General features: G+C 41.4%; 1 long non-coding RNA gene across 1 annotated transcript in view; it reads right to left on the reverse strand.

Moving 5' to 3' along the window:
- Positions 1-6,206: 6,206 nt before the first annotated feature.
- LOC123605809 overlaps positions 6,207-27,940 on the reverse strand; it is a 64,246-nt gene continuing 42,512 nt past the window's right edge. Inside the window, exon 7 of the long non-coding RNA XR_006715897.1 lies at positions 6,207-6,779. This is a non-coding gene — a long non-coding RNA (uncharacterized LOC123605809). The remainder of the gene's footprint in view (positions 6,780-27,940) is intronic.

A 27,940-nucleotide genomic window follows, 5' to 3' on the forward strand; every position in this document is an offset into this window, starting at 1 on the left:
CGAAGGCCATCGCACACAGGGGCATCAGCTTGTGTTAAATCCGTGGCAGAAGGGAGCGTGGCTGGAGCAAGGAGAGCAGGGAATACAGGGTCTGAGATCTAATGGACAGGCAAGCTGGGCCAGACCGTGGTAGCCAAAAAGGCCAAGTTTAGATATCACATCTTTTTCTCAAGAGCAGTGGGAAACACTCTTGCCTGTTCACGGTTAAACTCGCACACTGAGTACCCGCTGCATACAAGCCCTGTGGCTTTGCTTTGGGTCGGTGGTCCTCAACCAGGGGGCTTTGCCTCCTTGGGAACATTTGGCGATGTCTGGTGATATTTTTTGATTGTCACAGGGTTGAAGGGACATCAGGGATGGGGGAAGCTGAACTGACATATAGTGGATAGAGTCCAGAGGCTGTTGAATATCCTTCAATGCACAGGACAGTCCCTCACGGCAAAGAGTGATCCAGCCCCAAACGTCAGCGTGCTGAGGCTGAGAACCCCTGAACTAAGCGAAGAAATATAGGTAGGTGTCTATTTTTCTAATTAAAAAGTTGGGGGGCACCTGGGTGGCGCAGTCAGTTAACCATCCAGCTCTTGATTTGGGCTCAAGTCATGATCTCACAGTTCCTGAGTTCTAACCCCACATTGGGCTTCGTGCTGACGGTAAGGAGTCTCCTTGGGATTCTCTCTCCCCTGTCTTCCTGCTCCTCACCTGCTCACACACACACACACACACACTCTCTCTCTCTCTCAAAATAAATAAAGATTAAAAATAATTTTCCTCCAAAGCGCATACCACTGCCCTATGAAAAACCAACCAAAACCAACAAAATTTACTGGATCTCCACGGCTCCTCTCTAAAAGACATACCGTAGCTCAGAAGGAGAATCCGGTCTTTACAAAACACACACTCACGCACACGCACCGTGGCTCCAAATGTAAGCTTTTGCATTTTCTGATTCTATGCCAGATAGAAAAGCATTCGACGTAGACACGAAGCGGCACGTGATCCCGCTTCTGCAGGGAATTTGTCCCTTGAAAACATATGCACACAAATACATTTTAAAAATCCTCTGAAGTTTGAGAGAAAGAAAAAAGAAAAAGCCTCTCGGGCACTTCCCTGGTAGGAGAGTTGCAGTGGACGGCAATAGAGTAGGAAGTATTCGCTGGCAGGTGAAGCCAGGAGGATGGGGGACGGATTTTGAGAATAGTGGCATATTCCTTATCAAGGCGGCCTTGGTGCAGCCAAAAGCCATCCCCAGACTGTGTTCAAGAGGACAGGGGACCTCACCATTCACCACAGGAGGCGTTTGCCAAGGCGTGAGAGCGAGGCCAGGTCCTTACCTCTTCGGTTTGCTCCAGGAAGAGCTGGCCAAATGCCCAGTGACCGCGGCGGCCTTGCTCGGCCGTTTCTTTCAGTTCGTTTGGCAGCTTGCTTCCTGGCCGTGTTTGTCTTCCTTTCCCTCTGTTGGCTCAGTGGACCCACCCAGACAGAATGGTGTTTGAGCAGACCGCGGAGATCTGTGGGCTCCTCGGAGCTCCCGAGCGGGCCCTCCAAAGACAAAAGAGAGACCGGAGCTCCTGAAGGAAGAGAATGCCTCAGCCACGGCCTCAGGGACTCAAGAGAGATCTAGAAGCATGTCAGCTTTTGGCTTCGGCCATCTGCCCACATCGCTAATGCTAACGTTTCCGGCGGCTGCGGCTGAAGCCGGCAGAGAGGGGCCCGGACCGTGGGCCCACCGTGACTTCTTCCTTTCCTATTTTGTGGAGAGTACATCCTGGCATTAGCTACAAAATAAGGCAAGCGCGAGTTCCAAGGCAGGACAGATTCTGCGATAATCTGAGAATTGATCACATCTTTAGGTCAGGTGTGATCAGGCCAATCAGAATTGGCCTTTCTTCTTCCCCTTTTATAACCAAGGATCCAGGTTGGAAGAGAGAGACCTTAGTGTCCTTGTCCACATCTACCTCTATGACTTTGCTGAGCCCATTTTTCCAACCTCCTTGTGGAAAGAAGACCTTTCTCCAGACTATCCTCAGGGTCAAGAACTTTATTTGGATCCTGAATACGGTGCTGAGGGCACTGCCATGCCAGTTTTACTCTAGAACACCCTCTATTCTTGGCTGTTTGTTTGTTTGTTTAGGGGCTTGAAAATATTCCTTTTGTGAGGGATCAGAAATACCAAGGACAGGCAGTGACTTTGCCCTGCTTCGCTTGCTGAATGATACCTAATAGCGCCTAAACTCTGTAAGAGTTAAGAGTGCAAGCAGTCTGTGCCTCAACTGCTTCACCGCTACAAGGGGGAGAGAGCTTCAAAATGGGGGCCTACCTCATAAAGTCGCTATTCGCAGTACGCGAGATTGCGCACATAAAGCCTTTAGCATGGTGCGAAGCCAATAGTAGAGTCTGGCACCTATTAGTTATTATTTTATTAGCACACAGAGACTTCGGGCAAAACCAGACTAAGCACATCCATCCTGGTGGCTGCCACATCTGTTCCCACCACTGACAGGAGGAAGGCCTTAGGCAATGGTGATGTCTCTACTGTGCGTCCTCTACCACTAGCCTCAGCCCTCCCTCCCTCCCTCCCCCCCCCGCCCCCCACTACCTGGTTTGGACTAGGAATGAGCACAGCAACCAATCCACTCTGGGAGGCTCCGTGTGACAGGGGCTAGCAAAAGAACCCACAAGCAGACAAACACACTTCTCCGGCAGTAAAGACGAGCTCAGGCATCATAATTAACTCTAGCTCCAGGACTTTGGATTGGGAAGCATGGAGCCCCCGCCTCCCCACGTTGCTAATGGCCCCAGGTGAAGCTGAAAGAGCCTATGCAGAGGAATGGGGTCACGAGGAATCCAAGTATATGGAAGAAGCTAGGTGTGAGCATGGGGAAGTCACAAGAAAACAGAAGCCCTGAGAAACAAACTGTGAGGTAAAGAGAAACAGGGAGCATTGGGCAAGGAAGCTTGACAGAGAGAGGAGAGGCAAAAGTCCACAAAGATGGGACAAAAAGTAGTGGGGTCAGCCTCTGGAGGGAGCATGGGAGGGAGCACCTGTACGAGTCCGCCGCTGAGATCGCAAGGCGCTCTGACTCCCCCTCTTCCTCCTCTCAGGCTCATTCACACTTGGGTTTCTATTTTGAGGTCTCTGTCTCCCTGACCGTGAACTTTCCCTTCTTAATGTAGTCTGAGTCTCTTCCTTGTGGCCAAAGAGTTAAAGTAAGGCAAATGCCCATAGAACTGTGCGAATATACATACACAGGGGTTCCCCATACGCTGTCTCCTCTCCTCATTCTTTGTTCATTTCTTGTTCATTACCTACATTTTTCAAAGGGATGGGCCTTGTTCTTTGGTCTGCTTTGCAGGAGTTACGGCAGTCACCATGTCACCTTTTATGATCCCTGGGTACCCAGGATCAGAAAGAAATAGGCACTTCCTATTCATTGCTGCAGAGGGGTGATGATATATTTTAGAAGCCAGCCACTTGTCATCACATGGTATTTGTACCCTCTAAATTCACAGAAGTCAAAGTTCAGCTTTTGAGACATATTTCTGCTCTCTGCCCCTCCCCCATTCATGCTCTGTATCCCTCTCTCTCTCTCTCTCTCTCTCTCTCTCTCAAAAATAAATAAACATTGAAAAAAATTGAGACATATTTCAGCATTTTTCCTCCTAATTCTGAGGTGAGTTACAGCATGATGGAGGAAAAATAGCTTGGGCTCTGGAAGGCAGGAAACTAGAGGTGAAACCCTGACTGTTTCAAATCACTTCAGTGCTTTGCACTTGATACTCCCGGGGATGTCAGGAGAATTAAATGAGTAAACTTATGTAAATGTCCTAGCAGGTAGAAAACATTCAATGAATGCTGGGTTCCTCCCTCATTTATCGCAAGATTAGGACACTTGGGGTTGCAAGCAACAGCAAACAATTCTAGCTATCTTAAATACACTGGGAAATACATGGTATAGATGCAGAAGCAAATCTCTGAACTCAAGGGAAGAGATGCCACTGGACTTATCAGGGTTTGAACTTCCGGAAAGCCAAAAAGAACAGGAGTAGTATTTGGTTGATATTAACAGTTGTAATAATAGGGGTGCTGGGTGGCTCGACTTTGGCTCAAGTTATGATCTCACAGGTGAGTTTGAGCTCTGCGTCGGGCTCTGTGCTGACAGCTCAGAGCCTGGAGCCTGAGGGATTCTGTGTCTCCCTCTCTCTCTGCACCCCCCCCCCACTCATGCTCTGTCTCTCTCTCTCTCTCTCTCTCTCTCAAAAATAAATAAACATTAAAAAAATAGTAATAATAAATTAATAAATAATATCCATTTAATTAACAATATATAAATAACATAACAATATATATTTATATCTTTATAATATTTAAACATAATTTATAAAGATTAGGAGGATATTTACAAAGTTCTATAATAAAGCAAAAGGCACTTTAGTTTTAAGAGGGGACCCTAAGAATAAACAATGTTAAGTACCAGTGCTTTATTCAGAAAAACCTGCAAATAAGATGCCTTTGGGACTGCTAACACGAGTGAAATAAAGTGCGAAAAAAGGTCAATTACAAGCACAGTAGTGAAGCAAGTAACAGGTACATATTCCAGTAGTATTGTCTTATTTTTCAGATTCTACAGGTTTTCTTAAGTACTGAAATAATTGTATTTATAAAGAAGTGGGAGAGGATGTATGTCTCCAACATTCCTGTTACTATTGAGGTTGCCATTAAATCCCTGTTTCACCAAATGTTATTTAAACAAATTCAAAAATGGTTTGAAAAATATGCAAAACTTCTCTTGGCACGTACTTTTAATTCTTCTTCCCTCTGCCATCCAACTTTTCCTGCTACTCAGTCCCACATCATATGGAGAATATGTCCATCCAATACTTCTCAGATTATATTTCTTTGTTTTGAAGTTAACATAGACTAAACAGCGGTATCTAAAATCTCAATTCTGTGTTTCCAGAACTACCTCTGTTAGTCCTTCTTGGATAAGGTATCTAACCATAATAATAGTAACCAAGATGGCAGGGTCACATATACCAAGCATGAGCCAACCTGCATGAGAGATACAGGTAAATGGATGTGCAAGGCTAGCAATTGAACATGGGTTCTAGAACTGGACTCCTGAATCTGATTTCTACTTTCACCATCTCTATATATGTGAAGTTGGAAAAGCTCTTTGATGTTGCAAGTCTCAATTTCCCCATATATAAAATGGAAACAATAAAGCCTACATCACAGGCTATTGGGAAGATTAAATGAACTGATCTGTGTAAATATCTTAGCATGGTGCCTTGTACCCAACTGTTAAAGAGTGGGAGGCAGACACAAGAAGGTGTCTATTATAACTGCATTACAGTACGTTTTGGTGACTGAATTTTAATTCCTCAAAAACATGCATTAAGATGCCAAGACTATTAACTCCAAGAATATACAGAGCATTTTGTGGGGCTTTCATAGTTGGAAATCCCAAAGGCTGATTTAGAATTTCATTGAAAAAATAATCTAGTAATTTGTTCTTTTATTTTGAGTGCGCCAATTCTCACATAGAAATTACAGATTAAATGAGGTTATTAGCTCCAGAAGAAAGCCTTAAACTCTGCTCAAAGCATGAATAGATCTCAGGTAGAATAGAAGCTTGGTATCAATGACAACCCTAATCCATTTCTGTAAAGAGACTTTTAAACAGAATTCATACACACTCTTTGCCTTTAATGTACATTTTGGATTTGAATTGGAAAGTGACATTCTTGCTTTAGATGCATCCTGGATTTAAGATTTGTCCACGGCCATTTTGCCCTGTCATTATAATAAATATCTTGCCTTATGAAACATAAGACTCCATTCACCCTGGGGCTGGAGTCACTTTTTTATACGATGTTAGGCATTTAGGCAGGGGCCCTAATTCTTTCAAGTCAATTCTTTTCAGGCTGCAATATTTTTCATCTACTGCTCAGGGAGACATAAGCTTTGGGGTGAATTAGGTCCATAAAAGCTTCCTCTGAAAGACTCATTTTTTACGGGTATTTGGATATAAAAAAAACGTGAGAGAAATGTGGTGATGTGTGTTTGTCAGATATGTATGTATCTTTGCATGGGTGGATAGATGGCTAACTGAATAGATTGAGAGATGGATGGATCAATGGGTAGGTGGATGAGTGGGTGGGTGAGTGGCTGGCTGGCTGGCTGGGGGGATAGATCACACAATGGATATCATCCTTTTTTTTTTATTGTTCAGCAGCCAACCATGGCAAGGTGCCATGACTATCAAAACTTTTTATCCTCTTAGAAATGTGCCACTGTGTGCATTCTTGGGAACCAGAAAGCAAATGGGTCCAAATTCTCTTTCTTGTCATTCTGGAAAGTTCAGGGGCAGGCAATTGAGCAGTCTCCTGTAGCACTTGGAATTTGAGTAAGGGCTGTAGGGTGTGGTGTGGTGGCATTTGGAGGAAATCATCACCTCAGCAGCCGTAGTGGCCTGGGGATCCATGAATGGACCTGTTCCTGCTGGAAGAACTGTTCTGGTTCCTGATGGCTGGCCCTCCAGAGGTTGCTTGTTGTGGACTTGTTTTTGAAGCCTGTTTTTGCAGTATTCCTGGTCCCCTCATAAATTTTATTTTACTCAAGTCAGCAAGATTATTTCTATTGCAACCTAGGAGTCTGACTGATATAGAAGTGAGAAGTAATGGAGCCCCAGGCATATTCTACTTAGAATTTTCTTCACTTAGCCATTAATTTATTTGATACTCACAATGATGTTATGAGTCAGTTACTTGTATTACTCCTGTTTTGCAGAAAAGTAAACACAGAAAGCTTCTATCATTTCCCCAGATTACACAACTACTAGGAGCAGAACTTGCACTTGAATCCCGGTAGACTGACTCTAAAGTACTTAACTCTGCGTTCTTAACTATTATGCAAATATTGCTTTTGCAAAGATGAGAGAGTGATGGAGGGAAGGAGAGAAAGATGTAGCAGAAACTATATGTCCACTAAAACCTTTTCCTTTTTCCTCCTGGCACACAGTTACACTATATTTCTCTGCCTCCTTCACACCTGCATGGAGACACATGACCGAGTTCTGGCCAAAGTAGTGAAGATGTGAATGTGCTTTCCCTATGTCCTCTTCCCAACTGCCGGCTGAATAGAGAGGATCTGAGGGCCTCTGAGGAGGGTGGAGCCACAAGATGGAAAGACCCAGCAGAACGAGAACACCAGGGATTGTGATATGAATATGAGATAACCTTGATTTTGTTACACTACTGTAACTTTAAGGTTATTGGGTGAAGCCTCTAACCTAGCCTGCTATGGGCATAAAAATAGAGGGTGGAGAGAGAGAAGAAGGAACAAAGTGAAACTTGATCCCAGTGTAGGGAGATCTCTGCCATTTTCAGGGGCGGGGGCTCTTCTGCCTGGAGGCAAAATTCTAATTCCTTTGAGAATTCTTTCTGTCAATCCCACTGCTCCATTATCATTTCCATCAGTGGTTTAAAAAGCCCTGATTTTCATAGTTTTCGCTCTCCCCAAATGACTGCATTTCTTTTTCTGCTGCATCCCAAAGCAGATGGGATTTGGAGATTGACTCATATTTTAAATCTGCCTTTTGGAACTTGTCCAAAGGCTTTGATTAGCCTGAACCCGTAGTATCAGCTCTCAAGCACTCTTTTGTTATAAGTCATATCTTGCATTTTAGAAGTGAACATTTTCCTCCGGGCCCACAAATTTTGGTGCTAGGCAAGAATAAAATATGGTAATTTCATGACATTGAGTTTGTTAAATTATGCACTGATGAAGCTTCATATTTCTCCTTCTAATTAGAGGGTAAGATTTGAGTAATAGCAAGTAAATTGCTACAACATGTCTAAACGTATTATTTTATTTTGAATGACACCTAGTAATAAAAAGGGCTAGTTTCACAACAAATCTCTTATCTCAAAGGTCAAAATATTATATATTTTCAAAAGCTTTCCTACCTGTAAAACATCTTCTGGGAAGTATAATACCCTGCCTTATGGGGAAATAATTAGCAGGGGATATGGATGCTGTCTATCAAAGAATTGTTAAACTTGGAGGAATTATATAAAAGGGCTTTTTTTCTTTGCATTTGCAAAATTGTACAAAAAGATTTTCACTAAATGCAAGTGAAACTACCACGGGTAATTTCCAAGGTTCTTCATCAGAACGGGGGCAGGGATACTCAGGATCATAATAGAGGTTGTGAACAACATCTTTGATTAAGTTAGCTCAGACATTTGCCCTGGAGCTCCATCAAAATGAAGATACGGAGTATAAAAGCATGCTTGTATATTCTCCATTTAGATAGGAGACTCAGAAGAAGGATTAGATGACTTCTCATGGCCTCTATAATTGTAAGTACTGTATAATTCACCTTTTTTACCTATTAAAAAGTAGGATGGCCAGCACCATTTATTTTGTCAATTAAAATTGGGTCCATTTAAAAATTCTACGGAGTCACTAATGCATGGTCAATCACAAGATCACAAATCTGTAAAATCTAAAAGAGATGTTAGGCAGGCATCTGATCTAATGCCTTTATTTTATAGATGAAGACAGCAAAGACCAGAGAAATAAAGTGATGTATTCAAGGTCATCTATCAAGTTATTGCTTAATATAACTGAGAAGTCTAAAAGTGAAATCCAACTGAGTTATGAAATGGCTGGAACCAGGAGCTCAAACATGTCACTGGGAACCTGTCACTATCGGTCGTTTGACTATGCTTTTCTTTGCTGTTTTCTTCTTAGGCATATGGTATTCTTGCACATTGCTGGGAATATTCTGGTCTTTGGTCCTTCTATTTCAGTGGCTCCATCCGAAAGGCAGCTTCTTTATTCTACTGGTTCCAGTAAAGTTTATTGGCACAGTTTGGGACATAGTCGTTCTAAATGAACCACTGGCCACGGTGTTCCACATTCTGATTTTCTTGATCTGAGACCAGGTACCCATCAGCAAGGCAGATCATTTTCACCTAACCTATATGGGACTGTGGCTGGGAGAGGGTAGCTTCCGAAACAGGCTCCAGGCAATGTTGCTGGAAAAAAGAGGTTTCCTGTTGCATGGACAAAAGCGATAAATGTCTACTACACATGGCAATGCCTCATGAATCTCCTTGTCAGTTTGTTATGCAACTCCATTATTTTGTTCATGGTATGTCATAAAGAAGTGATTTTATTTTAAAAAATATTTAGGTCTATACTGTATAAGAAAATAACATTTAAAATGATCAACTGTAATCACTTTATATGTGAAAATAAATGCCAACTCCTTTAAAAAAGGGTAGGCACTAGTTAATCTACTTGGAGATAATTCTGGAACAAAAACAGAGTTTAAAAGGACATCGTATCTTATTTAGTTTAAGGATTGAATGCTTACTTAAATAGAGACTGGGATTTAACAGGTGTTACAGCATCAAGAATAGATTTTAAAAAATGGCTTCATGACTCGATTGTTTGGACTGCTTAGATTTTTCACTTAAAGTTAACTGGTTTATTTTTAATGTTTTTCTGCTTTGTTTCCGAATGACAAGTTAATAAAAAATTTCAGGGCTTCTACTTACAACATTTCTCTGCAAATAACCCATCATATGGATGGTTATTATTATCCCCAATAGATCAAAAGCCAAATGAACTATAATCACCACTGAAGTTCTTCTATTGAGCAATGGAAGCAAAAGTAATATGGAAATCCTGACATGTGTGGTTTACTTGTTCTGATAAGTCACTATATGAGTCTATAAGGTATCAGTTTGAAGGGAAATTGTAGATTATCATTTTCATGATCATTAATGTCTTATTTTTCTCATACTCCCTATCTCTTTCCTGTCTAATAGTTTAGTATAAACTAAACAAGATGTGTATAAACAAGAATAATCAAAACCAAACAAACTGTAATCATAGAGTCCATGTTTGAGTCAATAGCATTTAGCTGAATGAAAGCGATCGTGTACCTTAAAAGTGCCCATGATAAAAGCTGCAAGGCCTCACACTATTCTGTTTTAACAGAAAAGAATTTCACCCAATCACTTTATTTTATGGCTTTAAACAAAATCAAAATGAATTGCAGAGATCCCAGCATCTCTAACAACATAAACCCTCAGAACATCTCTAGTGACAGACAACCTCAAGGGTATGCAAAATGCAGGCTGGCAAATATCGGATACTCCTTGCTTTCTCCCATGTCATGGTGGAGGCTGTTCATGTCTGAGGATGGCTACTCCGTCACTTGAGGTAAAAACCAGTTGAATACTTCAATAGTATTATTGGTGTCGCCACTTCTCCACTTCGTAATTAAAAGGAAAACCCCAAGCGTGTGCCTCTCGTGGGTCGCTACGTCATGGGTGCTCATGTGGTGTCACAGTGGAAGATGGCATTTGGAGCCAGACAGAACTGGGAAATGCCAGCCCTTTCTGCTGACACTGGCCCAGCTTTTCACCTGCTCTGAGACTTAGTCTGGACCTATGATGGAGCCATGAATTTCACTTTAGCGGTGAGCTACCTGGCTCATGATTGACACTGTCTAGGCTTAGACCCCAACTCTACTATATGCCAACTGTCAGCATGTGACTTAACCTCTCCAAGCCCCAGTTTGCTTGTGTGAAATGGGATAAGGGTAGCACAGGTCCCTTACGGCTTTTGCAAAGATTATATAATGTCTTGTGTGCAAGATAAAACCACTGCCCCTCAAATCCTCTTTTTACCCTTATTCTACCAAATTCTGTACCTGGAAGACTAACCAAGAAGGACTACATCTGTGGACTCTCTCATCCACTGAGTTCTGCTTGACTGGTGGAAACACCAGCAGGAGACCTGAGGGCAGAGGAGCGTGAGATTTCTCCAGTTCCCCCCCAACCCCCGCTTCTGGGTGGCCTCTAAGGAAGACCTCTAAGGAGCCCTCTCAATTGTTGACTCTCTTCTTCCCAGGTTCTGGTGACCTACTCCTTCCACCGGCAGCTTCAGGCCTACCTTCCTTCACTCCTTCACTTCATTCCTTAAACGTGTGCACACCGTGTGTTTCCCAGCATATACACCATGAAAAGTGCTTCGCCAGGTACACAACAAGTGCTTATGTGCATTCCTTGGCATACGGCCATCTCCCTCTCTCTCTGTGTCTCTGCTCCTTATAACAACACCAGCAACTGGATTAAGGTCCAGTTTATTTTAACTTGCTTACATCTGCAGAGACCCTATGTCCAAATAGGTCACATTCGTAAGTTCCAGGGGTTTTGGACTTGAATGTATCTTTTTTGGAAGACCAAATTCAACCTGCAACAGTCTCTGAGTTTATTTGGCTTTGTTATTATTCTGTTATGTTTTCTATTTGTCTACAAACGAAACAATACCGAACTGTCTTAATTACTAGAGATTTATATGATGCCTTGATATCTAGAAAGCATGTCACTCTCCCAAACTTGTTTTTCTTTAAAAGTGTCATGGCTTTAAGGCGCTTGGGTGGCTCAGTCAGCTAAGCATCCGACTTCAGCTCAGGTCATGATCTCGCACTCCATGAGTTCAAGCCCCGCGTTGGGCTCTGTGCTGACAGCTTGGAGCTCGGAGCCTGGAGTCTGCTTCAGATTCCGTGTCTCCCTCTCTCTCTGCCCTTCTCCCCTGTTCATGCTCTGTCTCTCTCACTCTCAAAAATGAATAAATGTTGAAAAAATTTTTTTAATTAAAAAAAAGTGTCATGGCTTTTCCCTGTTCCCTTTTACATAAACTTTAGAATCAGTTTCTACTTTTTCCAAAAAACAAAAAAACAAACAAACAAAAAAACCCCAAAAACCACAACTCCTGTAGATTTCTACAGGAGTTTAGATTGGAATAGCACTTAATTCACAATTTTGGAGAGAACTGACCACTTTATAACGTAGAATCTTCTTTCTGTTCATTAACATAGTAGTAATTCTTTTAGCTTTACTCACTAGCATTATAAAAAATGTTATAAATGGAAATTTTAAAATGAATTTTCTAAATATCGGATGTTGGTGCGTAGATTTATTTTTGCATATTGATTTCATATCCAACCACCCTTCTTAAACTCTCTCATTACTTCTAATGATTTGAAACCTCTTTGGAGCTTTTCGAATTTTTGTCATTTAAAATTTCATTTCTTCCTTTCTAATCCTTATAGATTTAATTTCTATTTCTTGTCTTACTGCATTCACTGAAGCCTCCAGGAAAATAGAAGCTAGAATGAATATCCTTGGGTTTTCCTTGATCTTCAGAGGAATGCATCACCATTAAGTATGGGGCTTGCTCCATACTTTTGATAGGTAACCTTTACCAGGTTAAAGACATTTTTATATTCCAAGTCTCCATTCATTCTCTGTCATTGTCCTTTGATGCAACTTTTCCTTTAGTTACCAGTTTCGTTATACTCAAATCTCCTCTTCATTTTAAAGTGTTTAGGATACATGAACTAGATAGATTTGTGCTTTCAGTCAAGTATGATCAAGACACTGACACTCTCAATGTCTATCTTTTGAAAGAAGCAAAAATAAGGGTGTTACTTACACGTCAAGAACTCCCTGCCAGACCTCCCAAAAGGTAGCATGATTCAATGAAAAAGGTTCTAGGCTTCGAGTTACGAGACCAACGTTCTCATCTTGACACATAGATGCAGACTTTGCCAAAGGCCTGTTTGCAGGTCACCTACCTTCATTACAGGTGGGCCACCATTTGGGGCATTTGAATGAGGTGGAAAGCTGAGTTTGGTGGCAACTGGGCTTCCGCTTCTAGTTTTTCTCTGAGACATTATTGTACAGAAGACGCAGGATCCGCAGCTGTCAGGAGACTCTTCTCCTCTCTCTCAGCCTGGGAAGATGAACCAAAGCCTAACTGGAGCAAGGAGGAAGACACAACTCCAAAGGAGAAGGGCTCTGCTCAGACTTGAGAGGAACCACTGTCCGCAATATGTCAGACTCTCCATGTGAGTGAGAAACAGTCCCATGGGGCACTGTTAAGTGTACTGGGATCAATCCACTGTAAGCAGGAAAGAGATGCTTCCTTGGGTGGTCTTAGAAGAGCAGGCAGTATCTGGAGGGAAAACCCCGCGCCTTGATATTAGCAGACATGTGATTCAGAAAAAGAGAGACTCAGCTCTTTCCGGGAGAGAAGGGGCCACGGACATGCAGCGATGATGTCTGAAAGGGGATTTAACACTTGTGCTCCCCGCGGATGGTAGGAGTGAAGAAAGGGTACTTCTCTTCCTGCTTTTTTTTAGTGACTGCTGATGCTACTAATGGCAAGTCATGTAGGACTCTTAGCATATCATGCAGCACCACGGAAAGAAGAGTTGATTCATCCACCATGACAACCTGGGGGATTTCATATCCTCCTTAGAGACACTTTATGGATGAACTTTTTAAATATTTTTTACATTAAAAAAGCTTTTTCCCAGGGCGCCTGAGTGGCTCAGTTGGTTAAGCATCTGACTCTTGGTTTGGGCTCAGGTCATGATCTCATGGTTTGTGAGTTCAAGCCCCACATCGGGCTCTGTGCTGATAGCATGGAGTCTTCTTGGGATTCTCTCTCCCTCTCTCTCTGCCCCTTCCCTGCTCGTCTTCTCTCTCTCTCTTTCCCAAAATAAATAAACAAGCATCAAAAAAAAAAAAAAAAAAAGCTTTTCTCCCTCTCACTTGAAAAGCATCTGTCCATCCATGTGTCCATCCATCTATCCACCATCTGTCACTGAGTCAATATTTGTTGAGTATTATTATTATCACCAAGAGCCAACATTTGTTGGGCTCTTACAACAATTCTCTAATTTTACATGTACTTTCTCATTTATTGTTTGCAAACAGCCTGTAAGATACTTACCACTATTATTCCATTATAAAGATAAGGAAAGTGAGGCACTAGAAGGTCAAGCCGACTTGCTCAAAATCTCAGAGCTAATAATTGAAGAAGTTATGACTCAGGCCCAAGAGCCCCTTCCAGTGGCAACTGAAGTTAGATCAAATCAGCTCACAAAGAGCAAAATGTCCCATATTCAGGACTTTTGAGCACTGGTTGTTAAATTCAGCCATTATTAAAGATTAAGTTAGATAAACCTACAATCAAATAAATGATGTTAAAACAAAGGTAATCAACACTCAGCTCTGCTTTCTAATTATTTTGCTATATTCTACTTTATCTTCATTCTTAAAGTTATTTCTATTGAACCTTTCTGGTGGAAATATTACGTAACAATGCGCTATGGCATATCTTTTTCACAAATCTGCATTGAGTCACATTAGTAGCTTGAAATTGGCCATAGTGAACTACTTACACCATGGAGATCAGCAAATGCTACAGATTGGGACTTCTTTCTCCCGCAGAGCCCATTGTTAAATATTTACCGGCACCTTCGTGGCCCTTTCTCTCAACCGCTGCGGCGTATAACTTCTACATAACGCCATCATATTATGTACCAGGCACTGTGCTGGATACAGAAAATACAAAGTTGAATCAGTCACAGTAAGAGTAAGGAAGAGAAAATCTCACCCACTGGAAATGGAAAGGTTGTGGATGTCTCTTAATTCCAACCTGAAACATCTCTTCAAATACGTTATCCAGATATAATTGTATGTGTGGTGAAGTAAGACCTACGGTGATGAGGAAAAATGTAATCTAAAAGGTTTCAGTGGAATCATGTTGTCAGTCTCTCCTTACTTTATAGAGAACACAAAAAGAATCCATTGCAATGTGATGTGGACCCATTTCAGGTACAATGTCAGGTATCTTGAATGAGTCCTATTGGTTGATTTGCATCTTCTGAATACATGGTCCTTTGACCAAGGGAAACTCTTTTCCTCATCCGGAACACTTGTGTTTAAGAATCAACTGAGCCTTTAACCAGACAGATGCTTTGTACAGTCAGGAAAAGAATCCTGTAAGAAACAGTTAAAGCTCATTGATATGGTAATTTTCATACCAGATATCTTTCTTTTTTTTTTTTTAATTTTGTTTAACGTTTATTTATTTTTGAGACAGAGAGAGACAGAGCATGAACAGGGGAGGGGCAGAGAGAGAGGGAGACACAGAATCTGAAACAGGCTCCAGGCTCTGAGCTGTCAGCACAGAGCCCGACGCGGGGCTCGAACTCACGGACCGTAAGATCATGACCTGAGCCGAAGTCCGGCGCTTAACCGACCAAGCCACCCAGGCGCCCCCAGATATCTTTCTAATAGAATTTCACACCAGCCTGGACAATATGGTCAGCCAGATTCATTCTCAACAACCCCATGGAAATGGATGCACAGAAAGGTGAAAAGCAAGGAAGGAGGTAAGAGTACCGCATTCAGGACACATGGGTTTAGCCCTAGCTCTGCCATTTATGGGCAAATCACTTCCCTATTCTGCACCTCAAAAGCCCTGTTTATAAAATGAGGAGGTTAGACTATCCACATTTTTTAAATAAATATTTTTTAATGTTTATTTTTGAGAGAGAGAGAGAGAGAGAGAGAGGGCACAAGCAGGGGAGTGGGTAGAGAGAGGGAGACACAGAATCTGAAGCAGGCTCCAGGCTCTGAGCTGTCAGCACAGAGCCCAATGTGGGGCTTGAACCCATTAGCTGTCAAGATATAGACATTTAAAGATTTTTAATTTGCTTGACATCCTGGATGGCAAGTCTGCACATATTTTTATTTTTTTAAATTTGAGCCCCGCATCAGAGCTTGAACTCATGAACCGTAAGAACCGTGAGATCGTGACCTGGAGTCAGACACTTAACCAACTGAGCCACCCATATTTTTTTCCCAAGTTAAAGCCACATAAGCATCACCAACTGAGCTAATTAATATACAATTCTCAGATCCCACCTACAGACCATTTGCTCATTAGACCAAGGCCATGCCAAACAATTTGCATTTGAAGCCAGCACCTGAGTGAATTCCCTTCCCAAAGGTCGGCCCTATCACACATCCACATCACTAGACTAGGTGATCTCTATTCCTGCCTGAATGTACTGTAGTCTTGAGGTTAAAAGCAACGTATTTTCAATGTTAGTGAATAGTTTTTTTTTAATCCCATGAACTGTGCATTAAAAAAGACATATTTTGTCTTGTGTTACCAATTGGTTTACTTCTTCTATTTGAGTCTTACTTGTTATTTTCCTAATTTGATAGAAGTCATTGATATTCTTTTACCATTTATAGTTCAGATAGGCCTTAATATGTACGTAAGTTCATGTTATTTGAAGGACAAAAAAATCAACCGCTAGTTTTAACGGCTAAGAAGCATTCTAGTAATGGGGTTACTGAAAGGAAGGAAAATATAAAGCTATTACCATGTGCTTGATGGGAATGATTCTGAAAAGAGTGGGAAAGCAAACAAAACCTGAATTATTGGACCATTGAATTCATCAGTATAGTAGGAAGTAGGAACATTGGACTGGCTTTTAGATAGATAACTTATATCTTGAACTTGTCCAATTGAGGTTTATCCTGTAATAAAAAATAAGATTTGAGAATAAACAATATAGTTTCCCTAATCTTTGACAATTTTCTACTATGAAGCAAGAGGTAACTATTTCCATCTTTTCCTTAATTGGGTAAGTGCTATGAACTTCTGCGATTTTCATCTGCCTGCCATCGGTTCACCCTTCTGTTGGTAATGGCACCCTAGTTTTCCTCTGAGCTATACAGCTTCCCTCACTTTTAGATCACATGCTGTGATCACATGTTTCGTGGGAGGAGTGAGGGAGAGGGAAGCGTGTGTTCTGGGGGCAAAAGGACATTGCTTTTGGAACAGTGATTGGCTCAGGGATGGGTATGAGACAATATAGACCAGTAAGAAGTTAGCTTCAGGCTTTCCTTGAATAGCTGGGGAAGAGAAGCACTCTTTTTCATTTTGCTAGATTTTAAGCCAGGTGGGATGTGGGGCTAGAGCTGCTGACCATGATTTTGTCACTCCACAGACTCCAAAAATGGAGGGAAACTGGGAAACAGAGTGGAACAGCAAGTAGGAGGGGGAGAGGGAGAAAGGGGGAGGGAGAGAGGGAGAAAGGGGGAGGGAGAGAGGGAGAGAGAATATGAATGGTCAAGACCTCAAGCTGTGTTTGAGGCTGTCAGATCTCTATCCCCTGGATGTATTCCCATGAAGTGATTTCTTTTCTTTTTTTTTCTTTGCTTAAACCACCTTTCTTTTGGTCACTTGAAACCAAACTAATCCTGATTGACTTAACAATTTGCCCAAATCATGTAAAGTCTGTCCACTGCAAGGGTTTAGTTTTAGCCTTAATAAGTGTATGCAAAATAAGGGTATAAATTAGAAACAAAGATCTTTAATTCTCTCAAGCTGTAATATATATGCATATACAAGAAAAGAAAGGATATGTAAGAAAGTGATAATGGCGTTTCCTTTGAGGAATGGAGAATTAGAGCTGAGAGTGAGACAGTTCATAGTATATCTTTGTGTACTATTTGTCTTTTATTTTTATTATGTGTACATTTTGCCTACTAAAATCCCAATTACATGATTCTACAAAGCTAACTCCTTCCTTCCTTTCTTTTTCTTTCTCTTTCTTCTTTCTTTTTTCTTTCCTTCCTTCCTTCCTTCCTTCCTTCCTCCTTTCTTTCTTCCTTTCTTCCTTCCTTCCTTCCTTCCTTCCTTCCTTCCTTCCTTCCTTCCTTTCTTTCTTTCTTTCTTTCTTTCTCTTTCATTGAAGTAGGGGTGCCCGGGTGGCTCAGTTGGTAAAGCATACGACTTTGGCTCAGGTCATGATTTCACAGTTTGTAAGTTCCAGCCAGACATCGGGCTCTGTGCTGATAGCTCAGAGCCTGGAGCCTGCTTCGGATTCTGTGTCTCCCTTTCTCTCTGCCTCTCCCCTGCTCTCATTCTCTCTCTCTCTCTCTCTCTCTCAAAAATAAATAAAACATTAAAAACTTTTTGAAGTATAGTTGACATACAATATTATATTAGTTTCAGGTATGCAACATAGTGATTCAACAATTCTGTACATTACACAATGCTCACCGTGGTAAGTGTAGCTACTGTCTGTCACCATACAATGTTATTACACTATTATTGACTATGTTCCCTATACTGTACTTTTCATCTCCATGACTTATTTATTTTATAACTGGAAGTTTGTAACTCTATCCTTTTGACCACCCCCCACACCCCTACCCTTTGGCAACCCCCCAGTTCGCTTTCTGTATTTGTAAGTCTATTTCTGGTTCATTTGTTTGCTTTGTTTTTTAGATTCCACATATAAGTGAAATCATATGGTACTTGCCTTTTTCTGTCTGACTTATTTCACTTAGCAAAAGACAATTTCTCTTTATTTACCATTTACTTACTATTTATATACCAAGTTTGCCTTTGGAGTTTACTAGTTGGTAGCACTGTAGCAAGTGAATAAATGCTCAAGTATAACCTTTGTATTTATCAAAATTCTTTCTTTCCCCAAATGTGCTAAATAATGACGATGACATAAACATCTAATCTTCAGATACACCAAAATACAGTATATACTTTATTCTAGTAGAAATACTTTCTGAATGTTGTAGACAATGTGTGTCTCCTCCCTCGTTTTCAGAGTATTAATTTATCAAGATGCCATCTGTTCCATTCCTCTAATCCTCAGCTCACCTATTTTGAAGATGAGATGTCTCAAAGTAAATGCATCATTCAAATTGAGGACTTAGAGGAAGCTTATGTAATTCCGTTTCATTGCCTCTTCTAGCCTCAGGGATGGGTTGTGCCATTTCATTTTACTTCCCATTGTCCCCACATCACCTTACTGTTTGGTTTTTGGAGAACAAAGCTTACCGAATGACTTAAGTGAACCTTCTGCTCAGAGGAACAGAAAGACAATACCTAAAAATGAGATCTGTAAAGATGAATATTTTTTTAACATGAAATTTATTGTCAAATTGGTTTCCATGTAAAGATGAATATTAATTGGGTCCATTTTGATCCTCTTTTTATTTTCTTTATCGTCACAGAATTACATGTTAGGGTCAGAATGGGGTGATCTTTGGAGGCTTGTTCCATCGTTCAGCTATTAATTTCCTACCTCCTTCTCCTTCAGATCCTGATTGCAAAATCACTCATACTTTTGACCTCAACCAAGGACACCGTAAGGACTTAAGGATCCAAGGGTACCTTGGTGGTCTAGACCCAGTGTTACAAATTGACTCCAAGGTGGTATAAGGTCATCTAACTAGCATTATGGGTAATAAGATGATAAACACTAATAGCTAATTTTATTTAGAACATTATGTCATGTCTTTTATCAAATATTTAATGCCCATTTAATTCTCTTAGTGTCCCTCTTAAGCCAATACAATTAGTACTCCCACAGTACAGATAGGAGGTACATAGAGCCCAAGCTGAATAACCTGTCCAAGGCCCCACATGTGGGAAATAGTACCTGGGAGGTGAACTCTGGTAGCCTGATCCCAGAGCCTATTCTCCTTATTCCACTCAGTGGGCTCAGACTCTACAGAGGCAGATGACAGCTTAAACAGATAAGGCAAGGCACAAAGGTAGATCAGAGGAGGGAATGATTAATTTTATCTGGAGAGGCCAGAGAGGCTTCCTGGAGGAGGTGATACAATAGGTGGGTTTTGAAAGATAAATGGGTGTTTATCTGGCAACCACAAGGGTATATCAGGAAACCACAACTGCATGTGCAAAAAAGGAAAAAAAAAGCAATTTTATTCACTGATCCCTGAAATTTAACTTCAAATTATCATAGCATATGTGTACAAATTAGGGGACAAGAGGCTAGAAGTAAAAATAAATTTCAGCATCAAAACAACTCATAGCTACCTTACTGAAAGAATTAATCGTCTTCCATCCTTAGGGATGTAATTATATATATGAAGATATATAATAGTGCATTGCAAAACATAGAACGTCAGAGAGAACTGCTAGTTCTTGTTATGTAACTTTATATGGCACATTGATTGCATTAATGACCCCCATTCTTTTACTTTTTTATTTCTTTTTTATTTTTTAAAATTTACATCCAAATTAGTTAGCATGGAGTGAAACAATGATTTCAGGAGTAGATTCCTTAATGCCCCTTACCCATTTAGCCCATCCCTGCTCCCACAACCCCTCCAGAAACCCTCATTTTGTTCTCCATAGTTATGAGTCTCTTCTGTTTTGTCCCCCTCCCTGTTTTTATATTATTGTTGTTTCCCTACCCTTATGTTCATCTGTTTTGTCTCTTAGAGTCCTCATATGAATGAAGTCATATGATTTTTGTCTTTCTCTGACTAATTTCACTTACCATAATACCCTCCAGTTCCATCCATGTAGTTGCAAACGGCAAGATTTCATTCTTTTTGATTGCCGAGTAATACTCCATTGTATATATATACCACATCTTCTGTAACGATTCATCCATCAATGGACATTTGGTCTCTTTCCATACTTTGGCTGTTGTTGATAGTGCTGCTATAAACATGGGGGTGCATGTGTCCCTTGGAAACAGCACACCTGTATCCCATGGATAAATGCCTAGTAGTGCCATTGCTGGGTCATAGGGTAGTTCTATTTTTAGCTTTTTGAGGAACCTCCTTTTCCAGAGTGGCTGCACCAGTTTGCATTCCCACCAGCAGTGCAAAAGAGATCCTCTTATTCCGCATCCTCACCAACATTTGTTGTTGCCTGAGTTGTTAATGTTAGCCATTCTGACAGGTGTGAGGTGGTATCTCATTGTGGTTTTGATTTGTATTTCCCTGATGATGAGTGATGTTGAGCATTTTTTCATGTGTTGGTTGGCCATCTGGATGTCTTCCTTGGAGAAGTGTCTATTCATGTCTTTTGCCCATTTCTTCACTGGATTATTTGTTTTTTGGGTGTTGAGTTTGATAAGTTCTTTATAGATTTTGGATACTAACCCTTTATCTGATATGTCATTTGCAAATATCTTTTTATTTTGATGAGGTCCCAATAGTTCATTTTTGCTTTTGTTTCGCTTGCCTCTGGAGATGTGTTGAGTAAGAAGTTGCTGCAGGCAAGATCAAAGAGGTTTTTGCCTGCTTTCTCCTTGAGGATTTTGATGGCTTCCTGTCTTACTTTTAGGTCTTTCATCCATTTTGAGTTTATTTTTGTGTATGGTGTAAGAAAGTGGTCCAGGTTCATTTTTCTGCATGTTGTTGTCCAGTTTTCCCAGCACTGGTTGCTGAAGAGACTGTCTTTATTCCATTGGATATTCTTTCCTGCCTTGTCAAAGATTAGTTGGCCATACGTTTGTGGGTCCATTTCTGGGTTCTCTATTCTGTTCCATTGATCTGTCTGTTCTTGTGCCAGTACCATACTGTCTTGATGATTACAGCTTTGTAGTATAGCTTGAAGTCTGGGATTATGAGGCCTCCTGCTTTGGTTTTCTTTTTCAAGATTGCTTTGGCTACTTGGCATTAATGACCCCCATTCTTTACGCTCTCCTGTAGCCCCAACTTTCACCAGGTGACTTCACAATTCCTTTCAGTAAAGAAGGCACAATCTACTTCCTCATTTTTTTAACGTTTATTTAATTTTGAGAAAGAGGGGAGGGGTGACAGAGAGAGAGAGAGAGTGGCGACAGAGGATCCAAAGTGGGCTCTGCATTGACAGCAGAGACCCCAATGCAGGGCTCAAATTCATGAGCCATGAGATCACGATCCAAGCTGAAGTTGGATGCTTAACCAACTGAGCCACCCAGGAGCTCCTACTTTCTCATTTTTGAATCTGGGCTGTCTTAGTTACTTGCATTAGCCCTAGGGATATTAGCAGACATGACACAACAAGATCTTAAAAACAAAACAAAAAAAAAAACCAAAAAAAAAAAAACAACATCTGGGAAAAAACAGGGGAGGGATTTAAGACCTATTTTGAAAAAAACAATGAGGAAACAAAAAAGCACTTGGGCACTTTTGCTTGTGCTTGCTCCCTCAGCAGGAGAACACGTGTAGGATGGTGTGCTATAGGATGAAAACCATGTGGAGCACAGCCCCTGGCCGCTTGGTTTCAGACGAGGCTACCCTGCAGTAGGGCATAGTCAGCGGAGCCCTGTGAGTCAAAGTGAGTCAGGCTCAGATCAGCCACGCCCAGCCCGATCAACCGCAGCCTGCAGACCCAGGAGCTCACTCAGTCCTTACCATCGCAGGTGCTGAGTTTTCTATGTGAGTTTCCTCCACTTACAGATAGTTTGAGGGTTACAGTGACGGAGCCTGCAATTACCCCAGGAAAGACGTGAAATATTCTACTCCCAAGAAAGTTATATGGCTGTGTCAGTTTTGCCTAGTTATGTCATATCACTGTGACAACTGACAACTGATACAGTATAAAAGACCATTGCATAACACCATCAATGTCAAAAACTCTTGGAAGTCAGTGTCTTCTATTTATTTTATGCTCCAAATAAAAGCAGCAGCAACAGGCACAAGATACATGTTTTTAGAAAAAAGAAAGAAAGAAAGAAAGAAAGAAAGAAAGAAAGAAAGAAAGAAAGAAAGAAAAAAAAAAACCCAACAGGGATCTAGCTTCTTTGACAGTAGTAGAATGTTTCATGTTTATCCCCGGGGGAACTGTAGGGTGAATTACTGTAACCCATCACTTGTCAATAAAATCACAAACTAACTTTACACAGAAATAGCCAGAAGCTAATTTAAACATTTTTTGGAACCAGGAGGTAGAAGAGATGGGCGTATTGTAATTCAGCTTTTTTCTTTATCATTCTTTAAGGAACTTCAAACCAAAGTTCTTGCATCAAAAAGGCTTTCAGCTTCAGACAGGGAGGAACTGAAGTTATAATATTAAGAATGTTTTTGAATGGTTAGTAGCCCAAGTTTTTCAAACCCCTTCACATATGGGTAAGAGAGGAGTCAAATAAAAGTTAATTCGAATAAAGATTATTCCATTTTTCCTAATTGTAGCGATAGATTTGTTCAATATAGAAAGTGGGGAAAATACAATGAAAAGAAAGCAAGTAAAACTATTTCCACCATTAAAATAAAATCGCTGTCAACACACTGGTATCTTAAAGGTACTTTAATCTTATTTTATTTTAGTAATAGTAGCACACTTTGAGGGACAACGCTAGGAATTTTACATTCATCTCTTGCCTTAATTATCACAACCCAGTGAGTTGGTATTGTGTCCATTTCTAGGTAAGGAAAATGAGAATATACTAACAGAAATGATCCTGGCACGGTAGCCTCTCCCTGCTGGTAGAGAAATTCAGCACTCCTTCCCTCCAGTTCTTTTTCTTTTACTTAACCTTGGAATATGGAAAATTCAAACTTAGACAACGGTAGAGTGACAAGCATCTTGAGCTTGTATGCCTCCATCGCCCACTTTAACCATTACCAACACATGTCAGGTTTGTTTCACAACCTCTACCCACTTGTGCTCCCTGCCTTTTGCTCCAGCTTCCCAGGAGAACTTCTGTATGGGTAGATCACTTAAGGATAACTCTCTCTGCAGATCCTCAAGAATAAACCTGAAAGAGTCTCATACTTTCAAAGAGGCAAGTTTGCTCTGTCAATTTTGCCCAAGAAAGAAAACATGCTTCCTGCCTACTGTAGCTGGCTGAGCTTTGATTACAGTGAAGACAAAAAGGAGGGAAGGTACTGAGTTCCAGGAGCTGAGCCAACCATGTAGACACTGACACGAAATGTACATATCCACCTACAAAATAAGAAGGAATAGGATGCTACATAGTTGCAAAGCACCCTCGTGTGTTTCATCATATGTGATGGAACTTTTCCTCTTTGCAAACAACTGCCCTGTTCCAGGTATTACTTCCCTGGCTCCCAGAGAAAGCCTCTGAGGTGCTGAACTGGACTCTTCTCCCCTCACTTCTTCCTACCCAAGGACCAGGTCCTTCTTCAAGAACAAGGCTCACATGCTTGGCTGTGCTACCGTCATTCACCCTGAAATGTATAAGTGGTTAATATTCATGAGGGCTTCTACCAGAAAGTCTGTAGGGGCATATGGAAACCACAGCCTCTGTTCTTAGCAAGTTTGCACCAAAGCGTCTGAGTCTATTTACTCACAATTTGCTGATGTTTTGACATTTCCCTGCTGATTTGCCTCTTGAATGAACGCCTCATGACACATTCCTGATCAGAAGTGATATCCCAATGAGCCAAAGATTGGCTTCTCCTGTTGCCATGGGCCATCCCATCTCATTTTCTCACAGAATACATGTTGCACTCCAGGCAAAAGAAAAAAGGTGGCAGCCCTAAATGTCTCCAATTTCTGTCTCTTCCCCCTAGTCTCTGTAGCTGACAAAGGAGAGAACCGCCACGCGCTCTACAGCAATTACTTTTGTATGATAACGTCTTTCACTCCAGTCTTGTGAGACAAGAATAAAGACATTACTATCATACTATTTTTTGATTTTTTAAAAGATTTTAAGTAATCTCTATGCCCAGCATACGGCTCAAACTTAGGACTGCAAGACCAGGAGTTGCATGCTCTATTGACTGAGCCAGCCAGACACCCCATACTATTTTCTGATTTAAAAACTAAAACATGTTTGTTGTCAATACAACGCAAAAAGTGTAAAAAGTATAAAAACCTGGAAGGCAAAACTGCCTCTTGCATCTCACTCCCTAGCCCTATTTACTTAATTTTTTCCCTTAAAACTGACTACTGTGCATCTGACGTGCATATTTCTAGGCATTTTTTCAATGCTTTGAAATATACACCTATATATGTTTGTAAGTATAGCTATGCGCGGTATAAGAGAAACATATATCAACACATCCATTCACATATGTGTGTGATTCATTCGGCACGTTGCATTCAATCTAAGATGCCGCTGAGTATAGGATCTGTCATTATTTTATGTATACCACCAAGACTGTTGCCTGATCCATAGCAATTGTAAGACACCATCAACTATAAGACTCTACTTATAATAATGTGAAAGGTGAAAAATGCCCACCTTGGAATCAATGAAATATGATCTGTATCTTCTTCTTTTCCTCTACAGTATAGCAAAGATACATTTCCGCTTCAGTGCAAATGGTTCCACCTTTTTTTTAACTGCCTCACGTTAGAACAGTTAGCGGTCCTACAATTTATTTAGCCATTCTCATACCACTGAACGTTTAAGTGGCTTCCTGATTTACTATTAAGATAGTGCTGGATGAATACACGCTGGCATAAACTTTCGCATACTTACGTGAAAATTTTATAGAGCGTAGTCCTACAGGTATAATCGTTGAGTCAAAGGTTACGAGCCACTAAAATGTTTATGGGTACTGAGAAACTAGGAGCTTCCTTTTCCCAGATAAGAACACCGTGGTTCTGAGGAGTCAAGTGCCTTGCTCCCACTCATGTGGTCAGTCAGGCACAGAGGTTGCCCACTGTTTTCTGACTGGGGCAGTCCTCTCAAATACACACTCACCCTCCTCTGTCCTTTCCATTGTGGATTCATCTTTGACAGAACATCAAATAATTCATGACTTTAACGAGCATGCGTTTTAGCCCTTGGAGTGAGGATTTTTTTTCCCCCAAGTCCCTGAGGCTGACATTTTTGGGAACAGCATGTTGTGGGCATTTAATGACCTGCAAAGACACCTAAATTATTTGTACACACATGTGAGCAATCAGATTCAGGGCTGACTGGTCCAGCTCAGTCAAAGCTGCTGCCACTTTGTGGGAGAAAAGGAAAAGAAGGCATGGGAAACTTCGTGGTTCTCTGGAGTGCTGTGATTACTTGTGAGTTGTGCTAAGTTAGATTGTCCAGACTTCATGGTCTGTCCCAATTTTGTAGACTTTGAACTGATCCTCCTCTCTCCACCAATAAAGAGGAGTGACTGCTGTAGACCTAGTCACATAAAACCAAGCAAATTTCTGCTATCACGCTCAAGCAGTGTTAAATGGAAATAAAAGCTTATTTTATTAAAAAAAATTTTTTTTAACGTATATTCATTTTTGAGACAGAGAGACAGAGCATGAATGGGGGAAGGTCAGAGAGAGAGGGAGGCACAGAATACGAAAGAGGCTCCAGGCTCTGAGCTGTCAGCACAGAGCCCCATGCGGGGCTCGAACTCACGGACCGCGAGATCATGACCTGAGCCAAAGTCAGACGCCCAACCGACTGAGCCACCCAGGCGCCCCTAAAAGCTTATTTTAAAACCCATACAATTATTCTGGTTCACAGTCAACACAATCCAAATCTCCTAAAACAGTACTTCACAAATTTTACTGTGCATATGAATCACTGGGGCCCTTATTTTCATAATTCAGATTCTAATTCAGTAGGTCAGGGATGGGGCTCAGATTCTGCATTTATAGTCTGGGTGATGCCTATGCTGCTGGTCCACAGACCCCTCTTTGAATAGCAAGGTTCTAGGGCAGCAGTCAGCAAACTACAGCCTACTAGTAGGTCAAATATGGTTATCAGTTTTATAAATAAAGTTTTATTGGAACACAGCCCATTGTCCATTTGCTTATGTATTATCTATGGCTATGCACTGCAATGGCAGAGCCAAAGTAGTTATGACAGGGACTTTATGGACTGCAAACCCTATACCTGCTGGTTGTGTGTGTGTGTGTGTGTGTGTGTGTGTGTGTTTCCTTCCTGGCTGTTCAGAAAGAACTGGAGCTGAAGGGGACTTTTCCTCAAACTTTAAAAGAAAGATTTCACAATTCAATCATGGCTCCTGTCATCGAAACCATTGTTTTGATTCCGAGACCAAAGCAGGAACAGTGCTCTTGGTTCCTAAAATGAGCCTTTTCTGTGTTTCACTAGTTGCTTAATCTGCCATCAGTGAGGTGCTAATGTTGACATGGCCCCTGGTGAGAAAGGGTGGAGAGGACACAGGATGGCCTTACTCTCTCAGCAAGGGAGACAGCCTTTGATGGGATTAACTAACAACTCCCTATGGTAACCACAGACAGCCACTATGCTAAAATCAGCTGAGGTGAATTTTCATTATTTATTCACTTTCTTTTTTTTTTTTTTTTTTTAATTTTTTTTTTTCAACGTTTATTTATTTTTGGGACAGAGAGAGACAGAGCATGAACGGGGGAGGGGCAGAGAGAGAGGGAGACACAGAATCGGAAACGGGCTCCAGGCTCTGAGCCATCAGCCCAGAGCCTGACGCGGGGCTCGAACTCACAGACCCCGAGATCATGACCTGGCTGAAGTCGGACGCTTAACCGACTGCGCCACCCAGGCGCCCCTATTTATTCACTTTCAAAGGAAGGTTGGAAGAACCAAAAAGTTCTCTTTGGGTCACTGGAAACCTGCATGCATGTTTATGTTTATGTTATTTTGTGTATGTACTGAATCTTTACTAGATTATAATTCTTCATGGTCAGGAATGACGTAGCCCTTAATTTTGTTTCCTAAGAAGCAGATCTCAAAGCGAAGATCTGAGTGTAAGTAGTTTATTGGGTGGCGGGGGGAGGGGGGAGGTCAGGAAACCAGTAAGGCAGTGGATAAACAAGAAGAGAAGGCAGTGAATGAAGAGAAGGCAGTGAATTCTGGGCGTGTTGTTGCTCGGAAGGTAACATCCACCTGCCTCCCAGTGCTCCTGAAGTGTCATCCTGCTGTGGAACTCTGGGAAATGAGGTGAAACTCATCAGAATTATCCCATGGAAAGCTGCAAGTGCTGGAGATTTTCTATACCAGTTCTCACCCCTCAATTGTTGGTTGAAGGGCTCCTGGAGTGATGTATGTTAATTTTCAGGCGTATCTAAGAGGAGGCAGCTACTGTCCATTGGAAGCAGCCAGAGGGCACTGAGGGTAAGGCCTGAAGGTACACACAGGGCACTGTGAGCCTCTGGATGGCTTAGCTATTTCCACCTGCCATGCCTGAGGTTTGCACAAACGTGGTGCTTACTAAGTGTGCAGGGCCCTATTCTGGATGAATCTAGACATACAAACCGAGCTGTCCAGAAGTTTGCATATGAACCGAGGGTTGAGACTGCTGAAGTGAATTTGATCACTTGTGGGCAAGAGAATGACAGAGAATGCTTCATTCTATAGTGATT

The sequence above is a fragment of the Leopardus geoffroyi genome, chromosome A2, assembly GCF_018350155.1.
Source record: "Leopardus geoffroyi isolate Oge1 chromosome A2, O.geoffroyi_Oge1_pat1.0, whole genome shotgun sequence".
Classification (NCBI taxonomy): domain Eukaryota; kingdom Metazoa; phylum Chordata; class Mammalia; order Carnivora; family Felidae; genus Leopardus; species Leopardus geoffroyi.